Source organism: Triticum aestivum, chromosome 4D (assembly GCF_018294505.1).
Source record: "Triticum aestivum cultivar Chinese Spring chromosome 4D, IWGSC CS RefSeq v2.1, whole genome shotgun sequence".
Classification (NCBI taxonomy): domain Eukaryota; kingdom Viridiplantae; phylum Streptophyta; class Magnoliopsida; order Poales; family Poaceae; genus Triticum; species Triticum aestivum.
In genome coordinates this window covers 356,292,536-356,306,737 of record NC_057805.1, presented here as the reverse complement: position 1 = coordinate 356,306,737, position 14,202 = coordinate 356,292,536, and the positions used below count along the sequence as shown (strand labels likewise).

The 14,202-nt window shown below is 47.6% G+C and overlaps 1 long non-coding RNA gene across 5 annotated transcripts; it reads right to left on the bottom strand.

Moving 5' to 3' along the window:
* Positions 1–2,727: 2,727 nt before the first annotated feature.
* On the bottom strand, positions 2,728–6,465 carry LOC123097896 (uncharacterized). 5 transcript variants are annotated; one of them, XR_006447541.1, is made up of 5 exons: positions 6,152–6,465; positions 5,915–6,076; positions 4,714–4,814; positions 3,778–3,908; positions 2,728–2,983 (listed from the first exon to the last, which is right to left on the bottom strand). It is a non-coding gene; the product is annotated as an uncharacterized lncRNA (long non-coding RNA). The 5 variants fall into 5 exon arrangements; XR_006447539.1 differs by having other exon boundaries at positions 2,730–2,983; positions 3,801–3,908; XR_006447538.1 differs by lacking the exon at positions 2,728–2,983 and having other exon boundaries at positions 3,039–3,908.
* Positions 6,466–14,202: the final 7,737 nt, after the last annotated feature.

The window sequence follows — 14,202 nt, the reverse complement described above, 5'->3', positions numbered from 1 at the left end:
CTACATTTTTCCTCTAGCCCTCACGGCCTCAACTTCTATTACTCAATGCAATGTATTTATACAAGACTCGGCAACCATGCGATCTAAACTCACGCCAGTAAAGAGGACCCACGCACGCACTAGCCACCAACCCTCTCGGCAACTAATCCCACTAAGCCATGCAGGCACTAACACACGCACTACCGGCCTTATCCAGTCCTGGAATTGCTCCAACAGCCATGACTCGGCCAAGCAACTAACAAACTCTGTGAATCTCTCAGCTCTAACCACCTCGTCTAGCCGGTCAGGCTCCAGCCTCTCATGTACTTGCCGCATCACACGGCCGTGCCACCTCGCGCAGCTTTGCAGCATCTCGCCGTACTCGCCGTATCACACGGCGCCCTGGCATCTCGCCTTCTCCGCACATCTTCGCTGAAGCTTGACCGGACTAGCTACTCTCTAACCTATCCTACATGCATGATGAAAGCAAACTAAATATGCAGATACATACATCAAGATTAAAGCTAACATTTCCCCCCTTAATCTTGATTCTCCAATCTCCGACGCGGATCACCCACAACCACTTGCCGAATGTAGCGACTTCTCCTTGCCGAGGACGACGCTGTCGCGGCGCCCATCACCACATCGTCCTGCCACACGCAGTGGCCACCTCTTGTCGTGGACGGCGCCTTCGCAACACCGATCACCACGCCATCATCACCTCGCAGCATTGCACCGCAACCGGCCACCAGCGGCATCGCGCCGCCGCCAGCCATCACCTCGCGTCGGCGTCCTCCACCTCACATGGAGTCCACCGCGTCGCCGCCGTCGCAGCCGTTGCCTCCGCCACCGCCACGCCGGCCACCATAGCCGCCGGTACCGTAGTCACCGCCACGGATCGACAGGGCTCTGATGCCAATTGTTGGCGCTGAATCTCCTTGCAGCGCCGCTTCTTCTACTACCTTGAGCTGCCTCTCACAGCTCAACTCTCTTTGTCTCACACAAGGCACACACACACATGGTGAAACTCAGAAAACACACACGCACACATCCAAGGAAGAAACCCAACGAGGCTTTGCCCAGAACACTCTTCCTTGGTGCACATAAAGACTACATTTTCCCTATAGCCCTCACGGCCTCAACTTCTATTACTCAATGCAATGTATTTATACAAGACTCGGCAACCATGCGATCTAAACTCACGCCAGTACAGAGGACCCACGCACGCACTAGCCACCAACTCTCTCAGCAACTAATCCCACTAAGCCATGCAGGCACTAATACACGCACTACCAGCCCTATCCAGTCCTGGAATCGCTCCAACAGCCACGACTCGGCCAAGCAACTAACAAACTCTGTGAATCTCTCAGCTCTAACCACCTCGTCTAGCCGGTCAGGCTCCAGCCTCTCATGTACTTGCCGCATCACACGACCGTGCTGCCTCGCGCAGCTTTGCAGCATCTCACTGTACTCGCCGTATCACACGGCACCCTGGCATCTCGCCTTCTCCACACATCTTCGCTGAAGCTTGACTGGACTAGCTACTCTCTAACCTATCCTACATGCATGATGAAAGCAAACTAAATATGCATATACATACATCAAGATTAAAACTAACATTGTGCACGTTTTGGCTGGCCGGTTTTGTTTGCATATGCCCGTGTCGACCTGTTGCATGCCCGTGCATTGGGCGACGCTTTTACCCAAGCATCATCGGAGAAAGGGTCCGGGCCTCGGACCGTGACGAAAGGGTCAACCCACGCGCGGTTCGCCACCTCGCGATCCTATCTACATCAACATGTGAGCCATCGCTCAACGACTCCCAGGCGAACGTCGATCGAGCGTTGAGACTACTTGCAGTGGAAGTAATATATGTGGTAACATCACACATATCTAGATAAAATAGATGATGTGGCAAGGAATTAATGAAGAAAGAGAGACATGTAGTAACATACTAGCTAGTTACTAGTACTATGAGTAACATCACACATACTAAGGCAAGATGAGTCTATAACCTAATGAATGAAGTGTTGCATGATACCATAGTAACATAGACTAGTAACATATGCATGTTACTAGTCTAAGTTACTACTCACTGTGGCTAGTCTGATTGGTCGCCTCGAACTGGTGACACCTGGCGCCTCCGCTACCACCACATACATGCAGTCTTCTTCGACCAATCACTACCAGACTCGCGGCCTATGCCTACGGCCCAGGGCCGTCGGCATAGGTCCTCTGCCGTCAACATAGATCTATGCCTACGGTTGCCATCGGCATAGGACCGTCGGCGTAGATCACGTCAGCATAGTCTTGTCAGACCGTCGGCGTAGTATAGCCGTCGGCATAGGGGCCTATGCCGACGGCCGGGCGTCAGCCTTCGACGTAGTTTAGCCGTCGGCAGTGTTTTTCGCCTGACGGCAACGGACAGCGCCATCAAAAGCGCTGACGATTCATGGGAAGCCACGTGGCAGAGGTATGCCGACGGCTTGGCCGTCAGCATAGGTGGAAATCTATGCCGACGGCCAAGCCGTCGGCATACCTCTGGCACGTGGCACTCCCTGGTGCCTCCTGGTGGCAGGGCTATCCCTACGGCAAAGCCGTAGGCATAGATGGAACCTAGGCCGACGGCTTTGCCATAGGCATAGCCGTGCCACGTGTCATCCCCCGGTTCCTCCTGGCGGCAGAGCTATGCCTACAGCAAAGCCGTAGGCATAGATTTATGCCGACGGCTTTGCCGTAGGCATAGCCCTGCCACGTGGCGCGCCCCTGGTGTCACGACAGCCATCTATGCCTACAGCATTGCCGTCGGCATACTTGCTGACCAGAACCAAAAAAAAAGATTAGCCAACAAGGCTAGCTATTTACAAATGCTTATACAGACATGATTCAACAGCCATGGATTTGCAACCACAGAACATAGTATATTTTTTATGTACATAACATTTCCATTCTAAGAATCCACAACATTATAGGAGGCCAAGGGGCGGTGGTGGGGGAGACAAGGCTGCAACGATGGAGGTGGCATACAGTCAGTACAACAAACCAAAGATCCTACATATGAGGATGAATATGTAATCTATACATTGAATTTACCAAAAGAAAATCGCCTAGAACAGGGCATCAAACTAAAAAGGCAGAAAATTATTGCTTTTGCTGAAGATAACTTGTCATGTTGGTGCTTGAACCGAACAATACTACTAATACATACAGTACAGAGATGCTCCAGTTTCAGTTGTATCTATCAAGCATCAGTTGTTGTTCAAGGCAAGCTTCAAAGAGAAAAAGAGTGGTGCTGATTCATATGTATATATGTATATACAGAAGATGCAAGTGTCATCAAGTTGGCTTTAGTCAAAGTAAAAACAAATGGACACATACAAAACTGAACCAAGGGTGGTGCTGATTCATGTGTATGTACAGATTGAGGTGCCATCCAGTTGGTTTCAGTCAAAGTTCAACCAAAAAAATTGACACATACAAACTGAAGAAAAGTGTGGTGCTGATTCATATGTATGTATGTACAAGAGATGCAAGTGCCACCAAGATAGATAGTTTCAGTCAAAAGTAAAAAACAATTGGACACATACAAACCGAAGCAAACCGTCGTGCTTTTTCATGTGTACATACAAAAGATGCAAGTGGTACCTCAATGTGGTGAATTTTGTGAATCTATACTCTGCATCTACCAAAAGGATCACTCCCCTCACATGCAAATATAATTCAGTCCAATGGCTTTCGTCTCCCCTCACATGCATAAGACGAGAGCAGACCATCTAAACAGGCAGATCAGACCTTCACCTTGGGAGAGAGGCGAGTGCTACCTGTTGCCGTATCGTCGTCGAGCTCGGGTGGTCCTCCTCCTCCTCCTCCTCGAGCAGGACAAGGTTGTTTCTCCCCTACACTCCAATGGCCATCTTCTCCAAGGACATCTACAAGGGCAGAACACACCATTGATGCAATTGTCACCAAGATAGTTTCAGTCAAAGTTAAAGCAAATGTAAATATGCAAACTGAACCCAACCGAGGTGCATATTCATATGTGTGTGTATGTAGAGATGCAAGTGCAATCTGAATTTTGGGGAACCAAAGCATGGTTGTTGTCGTTGTTGTTGCTACTTTAGCAGCAACAACATCCTTGAAATCAAACAAGGAGCAAGTTGTTTTAGCAGCAGCGCATACTAGTAATTAGCTAGGACCATTATTATTGAACAACCATTCGAGGACGGTGGCAGACACATCAATCTCACAAGGCTCTACTGGAGAAACAAAAGCATAGGATATGTGATGCTAGCAATCTTAGCACAAGAAGAAAAAAACACAACCTCTCCGATAGAATGGATGGATGCATCATGCACAATCATCGGTTCCATCATTGCAGCACTAGTTGAGCAAGAAATCAAATATAACAGTAGTTCCATTCGTTCAGCCAACAAGTTAACAAAAGTTTACTTCCCACTACTAATTTTGCAACTTGTCATAATAAATAAAACAGAGTTCGACATCACAGCAACAAAAGCGGTAGACTGGGAGCCTGGAACCATGCAAACCAAATCGCAGAGCAGAAAAATAACAGTACTACCTGGAGCAATAAGAAACTCAACGGACTAGGGCAACATTTGGAAGGAGACAAGCAAGTACTACAACAGCTAGCTGGGCTGAATTGAAGATTAACCAAAATCATATCAAGTATTTGTTGAGCATGATTATACACGGGAAGGGGTTCACGGCAGGGACCTTTAGGTCATGGCCTGGCTTGCATCTCTCCTCCTCATGTGCATTGGTTTGCATCTAATCCTTCCAGTCCAATCCATGGACGTCCCTCCCTCCCTGCATCTCTAGAACAACATGACACTTAAATTTCATCAACTTCCATTGCTACTGATAAAAGAGGAGCAAGATGTATATGCTGCATAAATCATACATGGTGAAGCAAGCTGCTTGGAAACAGAGGAGGTCCATGATGGTTGTTCTCATTCGCAACAGAAGAACTCAAAAAAGTGCGCAAGTGTATGCTATCTATGGATACACCAACTCTATCAGTACCTAGCACCCAAACTAAGAAAAAAATCGTTCATATGCAGCAGCCTAAACTCAACTTTGAGAGAGCGGACTGATTAACATTTTTTTTGTTGGGTCGAATTTTTCACAAATATAGATAGAAGCACTCCAGAAGCTACATAATAAATCATAGAGGCTGGCCGAACTAATTGGCGCACTCAAACGATACAAGAGAGCGGCCCGATGGACAACTAAGCAAGCATACACAGCAAGTAAAACTACATCACCAATATTATGTAATTAACTGGAAGCTCTTGTTCATCATACCAGTACAAATATACTATCTATATCTATACTTTAATCATGCAGTCAATTGAAGTAAAAGCTGCCTCGGCCAGGAATCAAGCCTAGGATGTGAATTTGTCACAGGATCCAACTAGGCCACTGTACTTTACTTGTCAATTGGAGTAAACCGATTCTTCATGTACATTGTAAAGTAGTGCTAAAGTTCCCTTGAACGTGATTTCACGCGTATGTGCAAAATACATGTGAATATGTGTGTCCGAGTAGGACTGGAAGTAGACATGGCTAGGGGCTATATACTTATACACTGGTAAATTATGGAATTGATCGTAAGCATCAACAAAGAAAAAAAGAGATTGTCGCGAGCCTATGGCCAATCACAAATTAGAGGACAAACTAAAAGAAAGCTAACTAGAGATTTCCTCTGTGTGTGTGTACGTTGTGCTCTGGCCGGTGGGGGAATGATAAAAAAGCAACTACTACTATGTATGTTAGCTTGTCCGTCAGGATAGATCAAACTAGCTACCGGTGAAGGATATAGCCAGCTTCGTGTGGTGCAGTGCATCACATATTCCTCTACTTAGCAGCAGCAGTAGTGAGCAGAGGAAGGAGGCGGAGGAGATGGAGGTGCTACATGCCGAGGTGGGTCGTTGTGGCCGTGCTTGAGCTCGGCAACCCCCGCCTCCTCGAGCAGGACAGGGCCGCCAGCTAGGTGTGCCCCTCGTCCTCCGCCTCCTAGAGTAGGAAGGACGACGCCCTCCTGCCGTCGCCGCCGTCCAGACCGCACCAAGGTGACCTGTAGCAAGGGAAGGAAAGGAGAAGGTGAGGTGGGGAGGGTGGATCCGGGCGAGGAAAGAGGGGAAGGACGTACCTGCGCCACGCCCGTAACGGATCCGTCGAGCTCTGGCCTCGCCGTCGCCGAATCTGGCTGATCCCGGGGATGTTAGGGGTGGTGGTCGAAACCCTAGCTAGCCACGGGGTCGGTGGAGGACGGGAGCGCCGATTCTGGATGGAGGGGAAGGTGGAGCGGACCTAGGGGAGCTCGGGGGCGTGCTGCGCGCCGCCGGAGCTCGCCGGAACCGGCCGGCGTGGGTGGTGGCGGCGGCGAGGGAGAGGGGTTTGTGGGGGAGAGAGGAGTCGCGAGAGACAGAGAGGTTCGTGGGGAGAGAGCGAGGTAGGGGTTGGGTGGGCTCTTTTTTCTTTTTCTTTTTTTCTCCTTTTCTCTAGATGGATGGATGGATGGTTGTGGGGTGGACAGCTAGATGGATAGATGGATGGATATGCGCCACGTCATCGATCCGTGGCACAAACGTTTCCACCAATAGAAACCAAGCTCATACAATTGTGTTCTCCCTTTTGTTTTTCTTCTATTTTTTCTACCCTCTTGGACCGACCATCGACGATCCGTGACGGGAGAGGAGGGCGGCGAGGAGGAGATGGGGAGGTGAGGTGGGGAGGGAATGGATCGGGGAATGGTGCGTCCGGTATGATGACTATGAGTCCGGACAGGGACCTACGAACAGTCGCACGAAACATCTCTTCGGCTTTCCCCATCACCGTCGACGAAGACACGTGCGACGTCCCTCAGCATCGAACGACGGCACCAAAGGAGGGGTAGGCGCCACCATCGGGGGGCGAATGTACCTCGACGGCATGCCGGATCCAGCGGTTAAAATCGACCAAAAATCATACGATGCCGGAAATCCTCGGGACCTGGCACGGTGTCGTCGTATGGCCCTTGTAGGGTGTGCTGAAAGTTTTAGCGTGTTTCGTAGAAGCCTGACCGGAAGTCGCTTGTAAACTGCACCATCTCCGAGGTACTATCTGGCTATCGATAGAGAACGTGTCCAGTTTGTGAAGGAAGTGCGTTGCCCGTTGCTCCGCTGACCTCAAAACTTATCGTGCTCTCAAAGGGGGCAATTGCATGACACGTGTCAGTACATGGAATTTTTTGGGCCCGCCTGCAATATTTGAGATATTTAATGCATCCGTAGGGTTTCAATGCGGGAATGGCAGATCTGCACGGCGGCCACCTGAAATGATGTCCAGAAGTGGTTTTTCAATCATATATGATGTCTTTGCGGTATGTGTAGGCCTAGTGCAACCCAAGGGGGGCATGCCCCACCACCGAGAGGCGAATGTACCTCGGCGGCATGCCGGATCCAGCCGTTAAAATCGACCAAAAATCATACGATGCCAGAAATCCTCAGGACCTGGCGTGGTGTCATCATATGGCCCTTGTAGGGTGCAGTGAAAGTTTTAGCGCGTTTCGTAGAAGCTTGCCCGGAGGTTGCATGTAAACTGCACTATCTCCGAGGTAGTATCTGGCTATCGAGAGAGAACGTGTCCGGTTTGTGAAGGAAGTGCGTTGCCCGTTGCTCCGTTGACCTCGAAACTTCTCGTGCTCTCAAAGGGGGCCATTGCATGACACGTGCCAGTACATGGCATTTTTTGGGCCCGCCTGCAATATTTGAGACATTTACTGCATCCGTAGGGTTTCAACGCGGGAAATTGCAGATCTGCACGGCGACCACCTGAAATGATGTCCAGAAGTGTTTTGTTAAATCACATATGATGTCTTTGTGGTATGTGTAGGCCTAGTGCAACCAAAGGAGGGGCAGGCCCAACACCATAGGGTGAATGTACCTCGGCAGCATGCCGGATCTAGCCGTTAAAATCCACGGGAAATCATGCGATGCCGGAAATCCTCAGGACCTGGCATGGTGTAGTCATATGGCCCTTGTAAAAGTTTGAGCATATTTCATAGAAGCCTGACAGGAGGCCGCTCGTAAACTACACCATCTCCAAGGTAGTATCTGGTTATCGAGAAAGAACATGTTCGATTTTGTGAAGGAGGTGTGCTGCCTGTTGCTCTGTTGGCTATTTCAACCCTCCATCACACTTTTATATATATATATATATATATATGTTAAGACACAATGCAAGTTTTGGTGGCATTGCTACCCCCGAAGGTCCCCGACCGGCCTTACCCTAGCCCTGTTGACCCGGAGATCTAGGCGTTTGACTTACACCGGACGGCCTTTGACCAACGGACTTTTCCACCTGATTGTGACAGGTCAGCCCATAGGAACATTTTAGAACAAGGTCTGGGCCCAACCCACCATCGGATCCCCCTCGTGTCGACCCGGCGCGACTGTTTCCCCCGTCCAAGTGCTGGCGGCAGCGCCTTCCGTGAAGGGGGTCACACTCTGGAGCCGCATGACGGGTGTTTGCACCTGACAGCACACTTCTAGACATGTAAGAGGAGCCAACGCAAGATTTGGTGGCATGGCTAGCCCCCAAAGGCCCCTGGCCACACTCGTAGACACGCGAAGAACAATCCGTAGTGGGGGGGGGTTTCACATACTCTTGCATATTTAAAAAATATAAGAAATTGCCACACCTATTATATCACATGTGTCTGCATTGTGTAAAAATTTCATGAATTGGTCACACTCCGAGTGTTCAGTGAAGGAAATATGCCCTAGAGGCAATAATAAAGTTATTATTTATTTCCTTATATCATGATAAATGTTTATTATTCATGCTAGAATTGTATTAACCGGAAACATAATACATGTGTGAATACATAGACAAACAGAGTGTCACTAGTATGCCTCTACTTGACTAGCTCGTTGATCAAAGATGGTTATGTTTCCTAGCCATAGACATGAGTTGTCATTTGATTAACGGGATCACATCATTAGGAGAATGATGTGATTGACTTGACCCATTCCGTTAGCTTAGCACTCGATCGTTTAGTATGTTGCTATTGCTTTCTTCATGACTTATACATGTTCCTATGACTATGAGATTATGCAACTCCCGTTTACCGGAGGAACACTTTGTGTGCTACCAAACGTCACAACGTAACTGGGTGATTATAAAGGTGCTCTACAGGTGTCTCCAAAGGTACTTGTTGGGTTGGCGTATTTCGAGATTAGGATTTGTCACTCCGATTGTCGGAGAGGTATCTCTGGGCCCACTCAGTAATACACATCACTATAAGCCTTGCAAGCATTGTGACTAATGAGTTAGTTGCGGGATGATGTATTACGGAACGAGTAAAGAGACTTGCCGGTAACGAGATTGAACTAGGTATCGAGATACCGACGATCGAATCTCGGGCAAGTAACATACCGATGACAAAGGGAACAACGTATGTTGTTATGCGGTCTGACCGATAAAGATCTTCGTAGAATATGTGGGAACCAATATGAGCATCCAGGTTCCGCTATTGGTTATTGACCGGAGAGGTGTCTCGGTCATGTCTACATAGTTCTCGAACCCGTAGGGTCCGCACGCTTAACGTTACGATGATAGTTATATTATGAGTTTATATGTTTTGATGTACCGAAGGTTGTTCGGAGTCCCGGATGTGATCACGGACATGACGAGGAGTCTCGAAATGGTCGAGACATAAAGATTGATATATTGGAAGCCTATGTTTGGACATCGGAAGTGTTCCGGGTGAAATCGGGATTTTTCCGGAGTACCGGAGGTTACCGGAACCCCCCGGTAACTTAATGGGCCTTAGTGGGCCTAGGTGGAAGAGAGGAGAGGAGGCCAGGGCAGGGCCGCACGCCCCTCCCCCCAATCCGAATAGGACAAGGAGAGGGGGGCGGCGCCCCCCCTTTCCTTCCTCCCCTCCACCTCTTCCCCCTCTCTCTCCTAGTCCAACATGGAAAAGGGGGGGAGTCCTACTCCCGGTAGGAGTAGGACTCCTCCTGGCGCGCCTCTCCCCTTGGCCGGCCGAACCCCCCCTTGCTCCTTTATATACGGGGGCAGGGGGCACCTCTAGACACACAATTGATCATTGATCTCTTAGCCGTGTGCGGTGCCCCCCTCCACCATATTACACCTCGATAATATCGTAGCGGTGCTTAGGCGAAGCCCTGCGTCAGTAGAACATCAACATTGTCACCACGCCGTCGTGCTGACGAAACTCTCCCTCAACACTCGGCTGGATCGGAGTTCGAGGGACGTCATCGAGCTGAACGTGTGCTGAACTCGGAGGTGCCGTGCGTTCGGTACTTGATCGGTCGGATCGTGAAGACGTACGACTACATCAACCGCGTTGTGTTAACGCTTCCGCTTTCGGTCTACGAGGGTACGTGGACAACACTCTCCCCTCTCGTTGCTATGCATCACCATGATCTTGCGTGTGCGTAGAATTTTTTTGAAATTACTACGTTCCCCAACAGTGGCATCCGAGCCTGGTTTTATGCGTTGATGTTATATGCACGAGTAGAACACAAGTGAGTTGTGGGCGATATAAGTCATACTGCTTACCAGCATGTCATATTTTGGTTCAGCGGTATTGTGAGATGAAGCGGCCCGGACCGACATTACGCGTACGCTTACGCGAGACTGGTTTCACCGTTGCGAGCACTCGTTGCTTAAAGGTGACTGGCGGGTGTCTGTCTCTCTCACTTTAGTTGAACCGAGTGTGGCTACGCCCGGTCCTTGCGAAGGTTAAAACAACACCAACTTGACAAACTATCGTTGTGGTTTTGATGCGTAGGTAAGAACGGTTCTTGCTAAGCCCGTAGCAGCCACGTAAAACTTGCAACAACAAAGTAGAGGACGTCTAACTTGTTTTTGCAGGGCATGTTGTGATGTGATATGGTCAAGACATGATGCTATATTTTATTGTATGAGATGATCATGTTTTGTAACCGAGTTATCGGCAACTGGCAGGAGCCATATGGTTGTCGCTTTATTGTATGCAATGCAATCGCCATGTAATTGTTTTACTTTATCACTAAGCGGTAGCGATAGTCGTAAAAGCAATAGTTGGCGAGACGACAACGATGCTACGATGGAGATCAAGGTGTCGCGCCGGTGACGATGGTGATCATGACGGTGCTTCGGAGATGGAGATCACAAGCACAAGATGATGATGGCCATATCATATCACTTATATTGATTGCATGTGATGTTTATCTTTTATGCATCTTATCTTGCTTTGATTGACGGTAGCATTATAAGATGATCTCTCACTAAAATTTCAAGATAAAAGTGTTCTCCCTGAGTATGCACCGTTGCCAAAGTTCGTCGTGCCCAGACACCACGTGATGATCGGGTGTGATAAGCTCTACGTCCATCTACAACGGGTGCAAGCCAGTTTTGCACACGCAGAATACTCAGGTTAAACTTGACGAGCCTAGCATATGCAGATATGGCCTCGGAACACTGAGACCGAAAGGTCGAGCGTGAATCATATAGTAGATATGATCAACATAGTGATGTTCACCATTGAAAACTACTCCATTTCACGTGATGATCGGTTATGGTTTAGTTGATTTGGATCACGTAATCACTTAGATGATTAGAGGGATGTCTATCTAAGTGGGAGTTCTTAAGTAATATGATTAATAGAACTTAAATTTATCATGAACTTAGTACCTGATAGTATCTTGCTTGTCTATGTTAATTGTAGATAGATGGCCCGTGCTGTTGTTCCGTTGAATTTTAATGCGTTCCTTGAGAAAGCAAAGTTGAAAGATGATGGTAGCAATTACACGGACTGGGTCCGTAACTTGAGGATTATCCTCATTGCTGCACAGAAGAATTACGTCCTGGAAGCACCGCTGGGTGCCAGGCCTGCTGCAAGAGCAACACCAGAAGTTATGAACGTCTGGCAGAGCAAAGCTGATGACTACTCGATAGTTCAGTGTGCCATGCTTTACGGCTTAGAACCGGGTCTTCAACGACGTTTTGAACGTCATGGAGCATATGAGATGTTCCAGGAGTTGAAGTTAATATTTCAAGCAAATGCCCGGATTGAGAGATATGAAGTCTCCAATAAGTTCTACAGCTGCAAGATGGAAGAGAATAGTTCTGTCAGTGAGCATATACTCAAAATGTCTGGGTATAATAATCACTTGATTCAACTGGGAGTTAATCTTCCGGATGATAGCGTCATTGACAGAATTCTTCAATCACTGCCACCAAGCTACAAGAGCTTCGTGATGAACTATAACATGCAAGGGATGAATAAGACAATTCCCGAGCTCTTCGCAATGCTAAAGGCAGCGGAGGTAGAAATCAAAAAGGAGCATCAAGTGTTGATGGTCAATAAGACCACTAGTTTCAAGAAAAAGGGCAAAGGGAAGAAGAAGGGGAACTTCAAGAAGAACAGCAAGCAAGTTGCTGTTCAGGAGAAGAAACCCAAATCTGGACCTAAGCCTGAGACTGAGTGCTTCTACTGCAAGCAGACTGGTCACTGGAAGCGGAACTGCCCCAAGTATTTGGCGGATAAGAAGGATGGCAAGGTGAACAAAGGTATATGTGATATACATGTTATTGATGTGTACCTTACCAGAGCTCGCAGTAGCACCTGGGTATTTGATACTGGTTCTGTTGCTAATATTTGCAACTCGAAACAGGGACTACGGATTAAGCGAACACTGGCCAAGGACGAGGTGACGATGCGCGTGGGAAACGGTTCCAAAGTCGATGTGATCGCCGTCGGCACGCTACCTCTACATCTACCTTCGGGATTAGTATTAGACCTAAATAATTGTTATTTGGTGCCAGCGTTGAGCATGAACATTATATCTGGATCTTGTTTGATGCGAGACGGTTATTCATTTAAATCAGAGAATAATGGTTGTTCTATTTATATGAGTAATATCTTTTATGGTCATGCACCCTTGAAGAGTGGTCTATTTTTAATGAATCTCGGTAGTAGTGACACACATATTCATAATGTCGAAGCCAAAAGATGCAGAGTTGATAATGATAGTGCAACTTATTTGTGGCACTGCCGTTTAGGTCATATCGGTGTAAAGCGCATGAAGAAACTCCATAATGATGGACTTTTGGAATCACTTGATTATGAATCACTTGGTACTTGCGAACCGTGTCTCATGGGCAAGATGACTAAAACACCGTTCTCCGGAACTATGGAGAGAGCAACTGATTTGTTGGAAATCATACATACAGATGTATGTGGTCCGATGAATATTGAGGCTCGTAGCGGATATCGTTATTTTCTCACCTTCACAGATGATTTGAGCAGATATGGGTATATCTACTTAATGAAACATAAGTCTGAAACATTTGAAAAGTTCAAAGAATTTCAGAGCGAAGTTGAAAATCATCGTAACAAGAAAATAAAGTTTCTACGATCAGATCGTGGAGGAGAATATTTGAGTTACGAGTTTGGCCTACATTTGAAACAATGCGGAATAGTTTCGCAACTCACGCCACCCGGAACACCACAGCGTAATGGTGTGTCCGAACGTCGTAATCGTACTTTACTAGATATGGTGCGATCTATGATGTCTCTTACTGATTTACCGCTATCGTTTTGGGGTTATGCTTTAGAGACGGCTGCATTCACTCTAAATAGGGCACCATCGAAATCCGTTGAGACGACGCCTTATGAACTATGGTTTGGCAAGAAACCAAAGTTGTCGTTTCTTAAAGTTTGGGGTTGCGATGCTTATGTGAAGAAACTTCAACCTGATAAGCTCGAACCTAAATCGGAGAAATGTGTATTCATAGGATACCCAAAGGAGACTGTTGGGTACACCTTCTATCACAGATCCGAAGGCAAGACATTCGTTGCTAAGAATGGATCCTTTCTAGAGAAGGAGTTTCTCTCGAAAGAAGTGAGTGGGAGGAAAGTAGAACTTGATGAGGTAACTGTACCTGCTCCCTTATTGGAAAGTAGATCATCACAGAAACCAGTTTCTGCGACACCTACACCAATTAGTGAGGAAGTTAATGATAATGATCATGAAACTTCAGATCAAGTTATTACTGAACCTCGTAGGTCAACCAGATTAAGATCCGCACCAGAGTGGTACGGTAATCCTGTTCTGGAGGTTATGTTACTAGACCATGACGAACCTACGAACTATGAAGAAGCGATGGTGAGCCCAGATTCCGCAAAATGGCTTGAGGCCATGA